The following is a 14,316-nucleotide window of genomic DNA, read 5'->3' as shown; positions in this document are numbered from 1 at the left end:
CCCCTCACAGGCAGCTGAGGCAGGCAGGCCAATGTTGAGTTGCAGAGAGTTTTTTTATATTTGGAAACGAGCAGAAGGTTCAGCAGATTAAAGGGTGTCGAACTGGTGGGGGAAAGTGGGAAGTATAGGGCCCCAATGGAGGAGAGGGCCCTTGAAAAGTGGAATACAGGGAGCACAACATTTTCACCAGGCATTAGTAATAACTCAGGTAATCCACACATAAAAATCCAAACAACTCCATAAGTAGAGTCATGTGTAATGAAGTGGAATAACACAGGGAAAAAGTATTGAACACGCTAAGAAAAAGCACTAAGGCAAGGAAAGGGAAGGAACGAGCTGAAATCTGTAAGTAGTTAGAGAGTAGTTATCCTTTCTGTCTGTGCAAATTAATATAAGCTTGGTTAGTAGCCTACATATCGATGGGCTATAAAAAGGTTTTTCATTACCAAGGTGTCACACAAGAAACATTTCATGATGGATAAAAGCAAAAAGCTCTCCCAAGACCTTTGCAACCTTATTGTTGCAAAACATATCAATGAAACTGGTTACAGATGCATTTCAAAACTTCAGAATCTTCCAGTAAGCAGCATGGGAGCCATTATCTGCAAGTGGAAGAAACATCACTGCATCATCAACCGGCCTTGCACAGGATCTCCTCGCAATATTTCTGACCAGGGAGTCAGAAGGATAGTCAATTCCAAGAGCCAAGGACCACTCGGAGAAAGCTCCAAAAAGACTTGAAGGCAGCCAATTCAATTAAATTTAATTAAACAGTTCTGGAAGTAACTAAAGATCAGGATTCACAAGAGGGACCCCTGGAATCTGTTTAGAACAATGGGCCAAAATCACACCTGATACTGCGACTAATAAGAAATGTCTTGAAGCTGTCATTACAAACAAAGGCTTCCACAAAGTATTTAAGAAATTTCAGTAGGAACGTTCAATACTTTTTTTCCTGTGTCATTCCTCTTATGTTTGGATTTTTTATATGTGTGTTAATATAATGTGTGGTGAAAATGTCGAATATAGGCTACTCACTGGAAGTTTAGGCTAATTACTGGGAAAAAAAAGCGTTCAATACTTATTTCCACCATATATTTATTTTACCTGAATATTTTAACTTACAAATTAAATTTCAAAATGAATGTCAGACGAAATGTAAAGTTTGACTGACTAGATTTTGTATATAAAACATATTGAAAACTGTCTAGTTTGTTAACTACCACAGTCAGTTGGGTCGAGACTCGCGATAGTCTGTCATTTTTAAAAAGTGGGTCCCCAGAAAAAAAGTTTGAGAAACACTGGTCTAAGGTCACTCTCACTCTCCCTTGCTAAAGAGCTAAATGGTTTAGTCCACCTGCACGATTCATAAGGTAGTCTATCTTTTGTTTATTTAGTTGAGCATCGCTAGTGGACCGAAGTCCTCATTGTGACATAGTAAAAGGGGGCGGAGCTTGGGATCGGTCAATTAGCGGTCCACTAGCAATGCTCAACTAAATAAACAAAAGATAGACTACCTTATGAATCGTGTGCTGCTGGTGCAATGTCTTTCTTCAAGAAAGCCAAGTAGGCTAAGGTTACTAAAAACGTTATGGATGTGACAATTGGACTCATATTGGTAAACAAAATGCCTTAGAGTGGGGGCAAAATTAGTATCAGTGAATTAATTTGCATAACTTGTAACCTCTGTCCTCTGAATACTGAGAAATCCTCACATTTCATATAATCAATTTCATCCTAAGAATACAAGGCATTTTATCAGCGTTATGGATGTGACATGAAATGGACACACTTTTGTGAGAGATTACAGGTTTTCTACAAACTCTTTGATATATGTAGCATGAAGGAGACTTGAATGACCACAAAAAGTGTGTTTTTGAAACTATGCGTAATTTTCGTACTGCATTATGTAGAAAAAACTGGCGTTATGGATGTGACGTGTCTGAACCAGTCCTCGACAAACTACATAAAACACATAAGGCCATCCTTAAAAATATTTTCGTTTGCCGTAACCCGAACGACCCTGTCAATTTAGAACCGACCCAAATATTTTTTTTTCCCCCTTTTTAGTCTGACCGACTTGCCGGTTGTAAACTTGCATTAATACCGACCGATTGTTTTTTTTTTACTCTAAACAACCAATACAAATGCAATAAAATAATATTCTTTTAGTATGCCCAAGTACTGTGAATATAAATTGCCTACATGCAAACGTGGCTCACTTAAACAAAACCCTGTGGCGTCATCTCTACACCATTGCACTGTAAAAAATGAATCCTGGTGCCAAGGAAATTACACAAAAAAAAATCAAGTATGACTTAATTTCTTGAAGCAGTCGCCTTAAAAAAATAACTATTATGTTTTTCCCCAAATAAATCAACTACATTTGCGAGAAAAATATTCAGAGAAAATGTTCCCTAAAAGATGATAAATGTGCAGCCTTTTCCTCAAATATTTTGAACATCTGAAAAACGTCCTTCAGTTGAGATTTTGAAAAGAATGCCTCGAAGACGGACGCCATTGAAGTTCAGCATGGAATAGTAAAAGGTAAAGTATTTTGTTCCTGCTACTTGTGAAAGCTAGCATGAAAACTACTACAAATATACAGTTAAGTAATGTCACATCACAGGTATATATTTTCATACCAACGTGTTTGACCTTCTAGGAAATATTGGTGAAGTTAGCTTAACAGTAGCAAGGCTTCTAGCTTCTACTCAGATGGTTGGTAAACTAACCAGCAAGCTAACCTTAACTTCGGTAGGTTATATTATAACCTTATCAATTTGAAATGGCCAAGTTTATAATCATTTGTAATAATTGGCACACTCTAAACTGACATTAATATAATATTGGAGTCGACGACGTCTTAATCTTTTTGTAACGAATTTGAAAAGACGGTTGGAATTTTAATAGCCACTGAGGGAATAGCTAACATGCTAACGTAGCTGGTTAACATTAGTTAGCCAGGACTCCACTGTTCTGTGTGGTTTCAAATGCTTGTCTGGCACTAACGGCTCCCACACACAGTTGCGTTCCGTCAACGCATGCCAGTGGGTGTTCCCGACGGTAGCTATGCAAATGACTTGAAGAAAAACCGTAATGTGATTGGTTGGTGCCGTCCGTAGATTGGCTTGATTGGCCGGTGCCGTCTGTCGGTGCAGCAACAGCTGAACTCCTCAACGCGAGCGGCGGGAGAAACGCGACATGACGGACCCACAATTCAGTTCGGCAACGGATCACGTGAGCCCATTTAAAGTGAATGGGATGCGTCTCCAGCAACGCGATGCACGCAGCTGTGTGTGGGAGCCGTAAGGGATCTGTTGACTGACTAATTAAAGCAGTCTGTCAACTAATTGACGTTTGATTGAACTGAACACTATTTGCTTTTAATTCGGGTTACCGTAAAACTCCAAATAATAGCCCGGGCTTTTATTTTCCCAAATCGCCAAACTGCACCGGCTAGTATTAGAGATATATGAGGCGTCTATATGAGACAGGCCTTTAATTCCCTTTACACAAAACTTTTCCTCTGCAAAGATGGAAAATATTATCGAATTAATTATTTCAAACACACTGAATGTCTACCTATATGATTAGGCTATCTGTTGACAATTACGGATCATCATTCAGTGTTGAGATGTTGTTCATTGAGTGAGATACAGTAAGATCCAAATAGCGGGGATAGCCAGAACAGATGGAACACGTTTTAACTAAACATAATCTACAAAGAGATCGTATCACACTGAAAGCTCATATTTTGTCACTAGCAAATAGCCTATATCGTCCTTTGTCAAATACAGTTGCATTATCAGCCCTGACCAAAACCGTTCAGGAATTATTTATGCAAAAGTGGAACGTGCTTAATGTTTCATTCTCCCTCCTTTTCAGCACGAATGAAACAGCATGAGAGAGCATGAACCATATTGTTTCTCCCGTTTTGTATTTGCCAAATTTGACAACAGTCTACATTCAAATCATAGCCTACTTCCAGGCGCGCGGGAACATATTTTTGACCAGGGGTGCTGAATAACAAAATAATCATGGATGTCCAACAATTTCTTCCCCAGCATATGATTCGAATTTAGACAGCTAAATACGCCATTTCACCGCCGTGTATGAGTAGGTCTAAGAGTGAGACGTTTTATAATGCCCTGGGCAGCCACATTCCACTGCAACTATGCGCAGTACTTGCCACTCCGACTCATCAATAAAAACTGTGCGCGCACACACCAGTCCCATAGAAGCGCACTTGACTTTACATCATTAACATGAAACTTGGTGGCCACTCCCCTAAATAACTAGCCCTATCTGAACCGTTGCACCCAAGATGACAAAATATTTATGGTATGTTAGTCTCAAGAGCCCACATCAACCTAACCCATACCCACTCATTTGTGTGCACGCGCACATGCACACACACACACGCACATGCACACACACACACACACACACGAGCAAGCACACACACACATAAACACATACAGACAGGCAAGCACACACACACACATGCACAAACACCCACCCACATGAATGCAGACCCATAAACACACACACACAGGCATGCCATGCATACGCATGTGCGCATGCAAACACACACACGCACACACACACATAAACACACAAACACAGGCACGCATACGCACATGCACACACACACACACACACACTTATAAACAAAAGCAAACTCACATATGCACACACTCATGTACATGCACATGAGTTGCAGGAGTAGGAGATGGAGACAAATTGACAAGCGTGATTTATTTTTGCGAAGAGAATATGCAGGACTGAGAGGCGGTCATATTTCAGGGTTCAGATGAAACTAATACCAATTTTAATACTAACCAATTAAAAACAAATTCAAATACACATGTATGTTTTAGCCTAGGCTACTTGGCTCTTTTTATGTTTTCACAGGTTTCACTGATGTTATGTAGGCTAGCTACATCAGACCCTCTTGTGTTTAATATAAAAACAACACAGGATCTGTGCCAAACTAATTTCAAAAGGGCACAATAATTTATTCAAGATAAAATGAGAATGGACACCTAGGCTATGGACTGGAGTTCATCTCCTTGGAAATGACAATAGATTTTACCTGACCACAATGTAAAATAACAATAATAAATGATTTAAATAGAGAATTATCTTGCTAACTTACCTTGGTATCTAACCAAGGTCCACTTTACTAGCCTCAGTGGGTAGTAGCAGGTAAGTAGCCGGTAATTAAATGTATGAAGACGTGACATGAGCTATGAAAGAACAAAACACGTTAATACATGAAGGTGTATCAACAAGCTAGACGTCTGCTAGCAACTTACATTTACCCATGCACGTCAGCAGCAAACCGAATTTAAGCTACTGGAGGAATCTACCTAACGTTGACACTTGCTTGAGAAGTTGAAGTCGTTCTCTATCTCTGTTGCTTCTAGCGCCACGGTGGTTAAAAATGGTAACGTTAGGCCTACTAATACACGGGTTTCCCGTTTACCAACAAAACTGGATGCGCGCGCAGCCGTGAGGCAGAAGACGCTTGGTGGCCGTCCACAACGTTATAAACTTAACCTAAATAGTCGGCTGCTGTAAGCTACAATCGGATTTTTTTGTATACCCCTGTTGTCTCAATGATAACTAGATGTACCGCAGAGCGGTACAAAATATGACCGCCGCCCAGTCCAGCACATTTTTTCCACAAAAAGAAATCACGCTGAAAGGCCTATATGATTCTAACTGTCTCACTAAATTGCATTATCCACACTCAATTCTCACTGGTATCTGCTAGACAACAAGTACCAAAACATGATTAGTTCATAGATTTCACATGTAAAATTCATTTTATACAACCCCACCTTCATCTTGCCTGTTCATAATTATGAGAAATTCTTGATTGTTTGTGTTATGTTTATGTTATGTGTGTGGGTGTGTGTGTGTGTGTGAGTGTGTGTGTGTGTGTGTGTGTGTGTGTGTGCGTGTGTGTGTGCGTGCCTGCGTATGTGCCTGTGCATGGAAGCGTACATATGTCTACTGTGTGAGTATGTGTCATGATTACTGTGTATGTGTGTGTGTGTGTGTATCTGTTTGTGCACATGTGTGCACATGAACTGGGCTAACATGACCCCTGGAGGCAAATATACGGAAAAATGGTCATCCTAGGCCCTACAGTTCTCAAGATATTCACAGAGAACTGTGTCTGGCCTACCCTCCTTTCGGGGGGTCCAGTCCAGCGGGGGGGCTACAGATCAAAACGAAAAATGACAGTTCCATGCTATCCATGTGGGGGTACATGCCCACCAAGTTTTGTGTACCCCGGTCTTTCAGTGTCCCGGGAATCCTTGTTGGTGTACGTCACTAAATGTACACATAAATTGTTTTATTGTAAGGCCCCCCATGAACGAAAGTACACAAAACTTGGCATGCATTCGGAGGGTGTCATAATGATCCTACACTTTCAATTTCGTGCAGTTTTGACCATGTCAGCCAGAGATATTGTGATGAAAACACCTAATTTTTTGCTTTTTAATTTTTAACTAGGTGGCGCTATACATGAAATAAGTGGTAATGGGATGGGTTGACATGGCCCCTTGAGATCAACATACAAAAAAAAGGTGGACCTCCTAGGCCCTACGGTTCTCGAGATATTCACAGAAAACTGTCTCCGGCCACCTACAGGCCAGTTGGTGTATAGTAACATAAATGAATTTATTGTGTGGCCCCCCATGAACGGAATTCCACGAAACTTGGCGTGCATTCAGAGGGTGTCATAATGATCCTACACTTCCAATTTCGTGCAGTTTTGACTATGTTAGGTCACAGATACCTGCGATTACAACACCTCATTTTTACTTTTTTGTGTTTAACTAGGTGGCGCTATACATGAAATGAGTGGTTATGGAATGGGTTGACATGGCCCCTTGAGATCAACATACAAAAAAAAAATGGTCCTCCTAAACCTTACGGTTCTCGAGATATTCACAGAAAACTGTGTCTGCCCTACCCTCCTTTCGGGGGGTGCAGTCCAGCGGGGGGGCTACAGATCAAAACGAAAAACGATGGTTCCATGCTATCCATATGGGGTTACATGCCCACCAAGTTTCGTCTACCCCGGTCTTTCAGTGTCCCGGGAATCATTGACAGAAATTTGGACATGCGAAAAAGAAAAAAAAAAAAAAAAAAAAAAAAAAAATCTGACTAAACCTATATGACCGCCGCTTCGCTGCGCGGCGGTCATAATAACAGAAGCGTTATGTCATAAATGTGTATGACGCGTTCATGACAGTGTCATATCACTCTTATGTCGATACTGTCAAGTAAAGTGTAACCCAAATCCTTCTCATACCCATCATACCTCGGTATCATTCTGTTTTGTTTGTTTGATAGAAATATAGGGATGTGACTACAATTAGGAAACACTGACATTAGAAAAAAATGCCAGAACAATAATATTCCTACAATAATAATAAATATAATTCATATAGTACTCATTGACCTCAGTGGTGTCTGACACACTCTCTCCATTATTCTGCGAATTCCCCTTTTTGCACCTGCTTTGCTCTTTCAATAGCTAAGAGTCTATGACATCAGTCTGAATATGTGTATGTGTGTGTTAAGAGTGTGTGTGTGTGTGTGTTAGAGTGTGTGTGTGTGTGTGTGTGTGTGTGTGTGTGTGTGTGTGTGTGTGTGAAACAGAGGCCTGGCACAAAGCATGGACTTGTGCCCTTCACATGTCGGCTAGTGCTGAAAAACAGAGCGATGGGAAGTGAGGGAAGCCTGTGTGTGTGTGTGTTGGGGGTGGGTCACTTCCTGTGTTCTCTGGCTGGGTGGGTGTGACTTACTGGACACTGTGCTGTCTGTTTGGCGGTCAGTCTGTAGGTAGACTGCGCCTGATCTATTCATAGACCAATGACAGAGACCACTGGAGATATGGCTCATGAGGCAGCAATAGAGGACTGAAATATATCATTAATATAGTATTATTAAATATCACAAAAATACTGTATGTTGGTCACATTTTACTTCCAGTATACTTACTGTAGTGTAGTAAGTTTAAAGGTGTGAACGTTTATATAATTGCTTTTGTTCTAAATCATTTTGAATTAAAATGTCTGCTAAAGGGGCAGCCGTGGCCTGCTGGTTAGCGCTTCGGACTTGAAACCGGAGGGTTGCCGGTTCGAACCCCGACCAGTAGGCACGGCTAAAGTGTCCTTGAGCAAGGCACCTAACCCCTCACTGCTCCCCGAGCGCCGCTGTTGTTGGAGGCAGCTCACTGCACCGGGATTAGTGTGTGCTTCACCTCACTGTGTGTACACTGTGTGCTGAGTGTGTTTCACTAATTCACAGATTGGGATAAATGCAGAGACCAAATTTCCCTCACGGGATCAAAAGACTATTTATACTTATACTTAAATGAATGAACGTTCAAGTACAACAATTCATTTCCATTCACATATACTTTTATCATGTTGCTACGTTTAACACATCATCGTCCTTACCTCCTCCTTAACCTAAACCCCGGGAATATCTTTTGAGAACTATAAAAATACAGTTCATGGTGCTTCTAATTAATGCATTTTGTGTAGAGTACATGGAACCTAATGGCACTCAATGTAAACTTATCAAAAATTCCCAGTATGTGTGGATCCCCTTCTTTAACTTCTCTCATCTTAAAGACGAGAATAGAATTACAGGATACCTCCTCTCCAAGGGATTAAAGGAAAGTACCCAAATGCTACATGGGGTGTAACTGATACTGGAAGTATTCAGTGACCAGTGGGAGGGGGTTTTCGTGACCCATATTTGTGTCAGGTTCCATGCCACACTAATTGTGTTTTCTGATGATATATTACTGTCAATTATCATTGCAACAACCATGCTATAAGGCAATGGGCACCCTTACACATAGGAAGTTTGTAATGGAGAGGATATCCTGTTAAGACACATACATACACAAACACACACACACACACACTTTCACACACAGTACACAGCTGCATAGGCAAAAAAATACAATATTTGCATGTAGTGTTTTCACTCTTAATCAAAGCTGTGAAGGCGCATGCCAATAACTTCACTAGCTGACTGCATTCACCCTTCTCTGACTTGGCCTCACACCACTCTCACTCCCTCCCTCCGACTGATGTGCACAATGCTGGTATGCTAAGGTGGCTACCACAGCAGTCATGAGAGATTGCATCAGCCTCTGCTGGGGAGGTTGTGGTTGCTTTTGCACAAACTTCTGTATATAGTTGTGAAATTCATTCCTGACAACGCATGAGATTTTGTCTTCGCCTGTGCTTAGGGTCTTTTATTAATTACTTTTTGAATTAATTCATCTTTCACATCCATCTTGTAAAATCATATGAAAACGCTCACTTGAGTTTTTTGCAATCCACTCTAGTTTATTGAACAAACCGATTTATGGGCACACCAAGATCTTCATACTTGCAGTTTGTAAGGCAATGTGTTAGGCAATGTGTTAAATTGATGACTAATTGTGGGTTTGCACATATGAAGTCAAATGAAGTCAGTCATAGAAACACCACCATCTGCTGGTTACATGATGAACTACATCAGCTTAAAACATGCACAGCACAATAGCTTGAAACATCCAGTTTCTATCAGGAAAAACTCAGGAAACAGTAGTGAAGGTTAATCTTTTTTACTCCTTTACTGGATTTGCAGGTAATGAAAGTAAAAGGGAAATAAAGTATTTGACATAGGACCCATCCCTGGTTCAGGTCTTGAAACAGAGACCCCCACAGATCGGACCAAGTCTACCCACTGGACATGGGCCAAACTGCTGGTGGTTGGGGAGGGAGGATACCATACAAAAGCTGGCACCTGCTGGAAGCAGTAGAACAGGTTCATAAGCCATTTCAAAAACAGACCGGTGACTGATCATAAGCAGTCAATGAATAAATCATGTAGCATTAGTCTTTCTGGCAGAACTTAGCACTAGCTCCCATTTCAGTTGTCAGACACACTGTCCTGCAAGGGCACACGTGAATACAGTGTTGAGTTTTATGTTGGTTGGATAAGGACTGCAAAATAAAAAAGCATTCACTGGCTCTTGCCGCACTAGACACTCCCTGCCCACACACAGCAGAGCACAGCTCTCAGTCAGTGCACACCTACAGAAAGTAGCACAAGTGAGTGTTACTGTAAGTAAGTGACTATTAAGTCAGGGGTTTGGATCTGAAATAAAATGTGAAATACAACCCCAAAACAGAAAAAGTTGGGACGTTGTGTAAAATGTGAATAAAAACAGAATGTAATAATCTGCAACTTTCTTACTCATATTTAGTTGCAAAAAGGACACAGACAACATATCAAATTTGACTATTTCATGGAAAATATATGTTAATTTCGAATGTGATACCAGCAACATGTTTCAAAAAAAGTTGGGACAGGGCTAACAAAATGCTGGAAAAGTTGTGTAATGATAAAGAAAACAAAAGGAGGAATATTTCACAACTAATAAAGGTAACTGGCAACACGATTGGGTATGAAAAAGAGCATCCCAGAGAGGCAGGGTCCCTTAGAAGTAAAGATGTAGGGGTATTCATCACTCTGTGTAAACCTGTGTGGACAAATGATGAAACAATGTATTTTTAATGTTTCTTAAGATGCAATTGTGAAGTATTTGGGGAGTTCGTCATCTACAGGACATAATATCATTAAAACATTCAGAGAATCCAGAGAAATCTTTGCAAACAAGGGAAAGAGCTGAAAAACAAATTGGATGGCCGTGGTCTTTTGGACCTCAGATGGCACTGCATCAACACCAAACCTGTTTCCAGACCTGTCATTGTTGGGGCTCAGGAAAACCTCTGATGACCATTGGTTATGTGCACAGTTTGATACTCAATTCAAAAACTACAGCCAAAATTGTAACAGTCAAAACAGCCAACATTGTATTGAAACATGATACAGAAAATACCACCATCTTATCTGGGCCTAAAATGGACTGAGGTAACATGGAAAAAGGTCCTGTGTTTAGACCAATCAAAATTTGCCATTCTTTTTGAAAATCATGGACTCATCTGGGCTAAAGAGGAGAGGGCCTATCCAAGTATCCAACCTATCCAACTTGTTTTAGTCTTCAGTTCAAAACCCAACATCTATGATGGTGTGGAGGAGCATTAGTGCCTACAGCAGCCATCACCAAATGGCGGACCGCGGTCCGAGTCCGGACCGTGACGTGATCCTATCCGGACCCAGACCATAATAGCCTAATTTAGATTTTCACGTAAGATTTCAAAGCTGCACTAAATGTTTCGTTGGTTAGGATACAAGAAAAATAGGAGAGAGGCCGCACTATGCATACATACTCTTTTATTTGCACATACGCGTTTCGGCGTGTGCCTTCTTCAGTGTGCTTCGTTGGTTAGGATAACAGCATTTACTTCAGGAGCTTCAGGAACCATCATTTCGCTTGCTGCTACTCAGCCAGTGAAATCTGTGAATTCTGATAAAGTCGAGTCAGTGAGTAAAGTAGCCTACTATGGAGAAGAGACTGATAGCCTGAAACGAGCGAGGAGAGGAGACGGGACCAAAACAATCAGATGGATATCTAAGTTAACGATAAGTAAGTTATTTTCAAATCATCGATTACTCAAAGAGGAGAAAGCTAGACAGCGAGAACAGAGCTTTATATAACCAACCTATAACCTATATGCCTACCACGCAAAACTGTCACGTCCGTAACGCCAACTAAATATGGATGTGACAGTTTTGCGTGGAATTGCCCTGGACCTCTTCTATTCTGAGACAGGCGATTTTAAGCGACAATTTGAAGCACCTCTAGACAAACCATATATTTTGAGCAAGCATAGGTAGGCTAGGCCCATTCAACAGTGAACTGAGACCACAGAATATTTTACGATTTAAGAAGGCAATATGATTGATCCACCACAATCTAGTTAAGCCTACATGCATTCACTGCCCAACAACGTGATATTCCTGGGTTTCCAGAATTTCGGGTCAACATAAAAAAAACAAAAAAAAATAAATTAAACTTGCTGATTAATGGGTGTGGAATATCCATCCTTGTCTCAGCTCAAATTTTATTTTAAGTTCGGGTCAACATAAAAAAAATAAATAAAAAAAAGTAAACTTGCTGATTAATGGGTGTGGAATATCCATCCTTGTCTCAGCTCAAATTTTATTTTAAGTTCGGGTCAACATAAAAAAAAACAAAAAAAAATAAATTAAACTTGCTGATTAATGGGTGTGGAATATCCATCCTTGTCTCAGCTCAAATTTTATTTTAAGTTCATCCTTGTCTCAGCTCAAATTTTATTTTTAGTTTTTTTTATGTTGACCCGAAGATCTTAAAAATAGCCAAGGCTACTCAGTTTTTCTCCCCAATTAGGCTACTCTTATCTTGCCTTATTTCTCCTCATTTCGAATGTTCTCTTTTAGGCTACTTATTTTATTTCACATTAAACATTAGGCCTAGGCCTACAATCTTCTATTTCTTGAATTTCCCCTTGGGGATCAATAAAGTATCTATCTATCTATCTATCTATCTATCTATCTATCTATCTATCTATCTACAACTAGGCTCCATCCATCCATCCTAATATTATACATACATACATATACATAGCCTAAACACGCACGTTAAACATTATGGTGCTCTGGTCCTTTGCTTGAGGAAATTTTCCGTAACTGGACCTCGCTGAAGATTAATTGAATACCCCTGGCCTACAGCATGGACATCTTGCACATTTGGCAAAGCACAATCAATTCTGAATGATGTATACAGGTTTTTAGCAACATATACTCCCACCCAGGCAATGTATTTCCCAGGGAAGACCTTGAATATTTCAGGAAAACAATGGCAAAATGAATTTTGCACATATTTAAATAGTATTTCTCCATATATGATGAGTCCAGGTGCTAAAATGGCCTGTCTGCAGTCCAGATTTGTCAAATTATGGCCTCCTTACACCTAACAACTTTGACAAGATTTTGGAAAGATTCTTGAAAGATTGGAGTCTTTTGAGTAAAGTTTGAATGGGGGCATTAGTTGAAAGACTACAATCTTTCAAGAATCTTTCCTAAATCTTGTCAAAGTTGTTTGGTGTAAGGTGTCCATTAGGCGCATAATGGAATGACAAACATGACTTAGAATACCCCATAATGTTGAGCAACTGAAATCCTACAGTATATTGGGGAGTAATGGGACAACATTTCACTCTCAAAACTCTCCTCAGTTCCTAAACATTTACAGAATTTTGTTAATTGAAGAGTTGAAGCAGCACAGTGGTAAACATGCTCCCGTCCCAATTTTCTTTGAAACATGTTGCTGGCATCAAATTCAAAATTAACATATATTTTCCATGAAATAGTAAAAATTTTCATTTTCAACATTTGATATATTGTCTATGTCCTTTTTGCTGATAAATATTGGTTTACGAGACTATATTACGTATATTATCACATTCTGTTTTTATTTGCATTTTACACAATGTCCCAACTTTTTCTGTTTTGGGGTTGTATAACGGAAAAAGTCACCATGTCTGACCCCAACAATATGGGGGAAGTTACTTATGCTAGTGACTGTTTTGGGAATGTTAGACAGTTGCAAATGTCATGACAATGAATTCCACATAATTGCATTGATTTCTTTCTTGTCAAGGTCTTGAATTAAAACCCTATGGGTTTTCTACAGGAATGGGCATGGTTTTTACGATCACTGCACTCCTTAGAGACCAGTGAGCTCAAGTCACACCCTAGTACCCATCAATTATTCATTCAAACTTACTGGTAACCTACTCACATCTATAATGACCTCACATCTAGAAAATTGATATTGAGTGATTTAGCTGATGACTTTTGGAAGTGTTGACTTGTCCAAACCACTATGGCTGATGTAACAATGCTTTCTATAATATCGAGAGAGAGAGAGAGGAGTTTTACCGGAGCATAGTATAACAAGTCATTAAGATCAATACATTGATTAAATATGCACATAAGCCTATACAAGAAACAAGATAGGTTCAATTCCTCATTGAGGCCATGGGGTTCCAGTGTATTAAGAGTGAATATCCAAAACGCCTCTCTACATAGGAGTTTTTTAATATTAATGAGGAATTGAACTTATCGTGTTTCTTGTAGGCTTATGTGCATATTTAATCAATTTATGAATGTTTTGTATTGATCTTAATGACTTGTTATACTATATATGAAAGTAGTTGAAATTAGTCCTCTCCCGTTGACGCACCAGATAGTTATTTACAGAAGTGCGGAGGAACAACAAATAAAAACAAAGAAAATCACCAAAGGGTGAGTAAGTTTATAGTCAATCTAAAG

Source organism: Alosa pseudoharengus, unplaced genomic scaffold (genome assembly GCF_046254945.1).
Source record: "Alosa pseudoharengus isolate Yale_2024_CS ecotype anadromous, Long Island Sound unplaced genomic scaffold, YU_APseudo_1.1 YU_APseudo_1.1_scf_3, whole genome shotgun sequence".
Classification (NCBI taxonomy): domain Eukaryota; kingdom Metazoa; phylum Chordata; class Actinopteri; order Clupeiformes; family Clupeidae; genus Alosa; species Alosa pseudoharengus.
This window is presented reverse-complemented; position numbering follows the sequence as displayed.